Consider the following 2,633-nt stretch of genomic DNA (forward strand, 5'->3'; position numbering starts at 1 on the left):
TTTCTGGGACCACCATAAGGCAGTGACAGGAGTTGTGGCTACACAGTCTGAGCATGCCCCTGTCCAAGGGGGGCTGGCAAGAGGGCAGGAGGGGCTCCTGCTTTGGAGCCACTGTCGAGCACTATGGGGGAAGGCAGCTCCTCATCTTCTCTTTCACACTCACCAGGCGAATGGCAAAGTCCCTCCTCAGGAGCTGATGGGACCAAGACAGGGCATTGCTTGGTGTCAGCCTGCAAAAAACACATTCAGGTCGTAGAGCCGCCCCACAGCAGCAAGGGCTGCCAGCGAGTTGCTGCAGTGACGCACAACTGTGTGAGCAGCTCCAGGGACAATCCCAAGGTCATCACACGCCTGTGGAGGAGACACTGGGTGGGGAATGGCGCTGCCTCTCTGCCCAACAGGGGCGCTGGTGGCAAAGGCTGCTGCTGCAGCCGGCCAGCCCGACCCAGCCCTGCAGGCCACAGCCCCCTGGGTGGTTTTGGGCGGCTGGTGGATGCTGAGAAGGCGCAGCCCTGCACAAGGCACCTCAACTCGGCCCAGGGAGACAGGCTGCCCTCCCATGCTGCTCCGGCACTGGGTAGCTCCTCCTAGACCGCCTCATAAGGCCGCAGTCAGTGTCTCAAGGGCTTTGGCCCCTGCCATCTTCCCTCTCAAGACTCAGCTACCTCCCGGCAGCACCCCAGCAAGGGCTGGGGCAGAGGGAACCCCTGCTCACCTCCGCCGAAATCAACGCCTCGACGGTCCGGGCGCTCAGCGACACCGACTAGGCAAGAGAGCAAAGAGCCAACGTGAGCAGCTGGTCACAGGGGCTCTTCCCGAAAGCCCCGTGGCGCTTGGGGCCGAGCGGAAAGCCCCGGGACACTTACAGGACCGTAGAAGCCAACAGCCTTCACAAGGAGCCGAAGGGAGGTCAGGCGGGTGAGCCGGGGCTCCGGGGCTCCGGGGCTTTGCCTGGGCACGGGCGGGGACAAAGGCAGAGCGCGGTCACAGCCAGCCCTCCCTGCTCGCGCCCTGACCCCAGCCCCGCACCTCCAGCCCACCCGGCCACAGCAGATCTTCCTGCAGCGCCAGCTGGCAGCACCGCTCCGCAGCGCCCCGGCCCTGCTGCCTCCAGGCCTCTTCCGCATGCAAACAGGAAGCGACAGCTCAGGCTCCCCGTGCGGGCAAGCAAGGAGCTGCAGTGACAGCTCCACTGTGTTGCTGTTCCTGTGCCCTCTCAAGGCAAAGCACCTCCCACTGCTCTGCCCGGGAGCTGCCCCGTGCAGGGGGTGTCCCTCTCCCCCACCTCCCCTGCTGCACCGCTGTGGGCAGCTCCCCCGGGAGCTCTCCACCGCCTGCAGCCTTGACACCCACCACCGGCAGGCTGAATTCCCAGCAGGGCTCACCTGAGGACCGCCTGGAGCCACAGCTCCTTCACCTCCTGCGACCTGCAGCAGAAAGGAGAAACAGCCTCAGAGCCCACTGCTCCTCCTCCTCCTCTGCAGAGGCACAGGCCCCCAGGCACATCTCACCCGTGTGGCCCTGCTCCACACCACCATACAGCAAGGCCCCGGTCGGTGTCCCCCAGCAGCGTCCCTGGCGTGAGCAGAGCTGCAGGGACGTGGCGGGGGCGGGTGGCTTGTGCACACCTGGAGCTGCCCGTGTGAGCGTCTGAAACCCAAGCAGGGCCTCTACTTTCTCTCCCCACAGCCTGGCGTGAGCTCCAGCAAGCCCAGGGAGGAATGAAGGCCAACACAGTGCCCTGCACCCCTCAAGGCCCTGGATGTGGCCCCGAGACTCACCTGAAAGTGACCACGCAGCGGTCCCTGGGCCACACGAGGACGAGAGTATTGGCACATTTCAGGCCAAAAACCTCCTCCTCGTCTGCCTGCCCGCACACCGCCTCGTCCTTCCCGCACAGCACCCAGAGCTCGCTGAGACGCACGCGGTGCTGCAGCAGGAAGGTGGAGCCCCATCTGCCGGGAGGAAGAGCAGGGATGGCCTTGGAGGTCGTGTGGTGGGGGCAGCCCCAGCAGCGCTCCAGGGCAGAGCCGTTTCCCGGGGGCAGAGCCTTGGGCCGGCCACCCCGAGCCTCGGGTGGGAGAAAGGAGCCGCAGGCCCAGCACACAGAGAGGCCACTTCTGAAAAGTCACTGCTGGGCAGCAATGGCAGCAGGCACTCCATCAGGGGCTGCGGATCAGGAGAGCAGTCAGGAGCCTGCCCCCTTTCCTCTTACACCTCCCCAATTTAAAGGGAAAGAGTGTCCCTCCCCACCGTGTAGGGACACCCATGCAGGGGACTGCAGGTCATTTGGACCACGAGTCCTTGTCAGGAGCAAAGGGCATCAACACGTTGCACACGCAGCGAGGACAAGAGGAAGGCCTCCTTCTGGGTCACCTCCAAGGGGCTTTTGGATCCTAGAGGCTTCGACAAGCACTACTTGGCAGCGTTGCTCTTTGCTGCCAAGAGCTGCTGTTCGGGAAAGAACAAATGCAAAGAGCTTGGCTAAAATCCCTTCTCCTGCCCAGCTGTGGGTGCCTCCGTTGGCATTCAGGCTGACAGGAAAGCACATGCTCCTTGTGCTTGCGCAGCCCTGCCAGAGTTAAAAAGAGCCAGCCCAGCCCGTGTCCGCCGTGGCCAGTGCGGTGCAGGCA

The 2,633-nt window shown here is 64.2% G+C and overlaps 1 long non-coding RNA gene across 1 annotated transcript; it reads right to left on the minus strand.

The window, feature by feature from the left end:
- Nucleotides 1-913: 913 nt before the first annotated feature.
- Nucleotides 914-1,833, minus strand: LOC138066561 (uncharacterized). Its single transcript, XR_011139873.1, has 3 exons — nucleotides 1,782-1,833; nucleotides 1,386-1,427; nucleotides 914-951 (listed from the first exon to the last, which is right to left on the minus strand). It is a non-coding gene; the product is annotated as an uncharacterized lncRNA (long non-coding RNA).
- Nucleotides 1,834-2,633: the final 800 nt, after the last annotated feature.

This window comes from Struthio camelus, chromosome 3 (genome assembly GCF_040807025.1).
Source record: "Struthio camelus isolate bStrCam1 chromosome 3, bStrCam1.hap1, whole genome shotgun sequence".
Taxonomy (NCBI): Eukaryota; Metazoa; Chordata; class Aves; order Struthioniformes; family Struthionidae; genus Struthio; species Struthio camelus.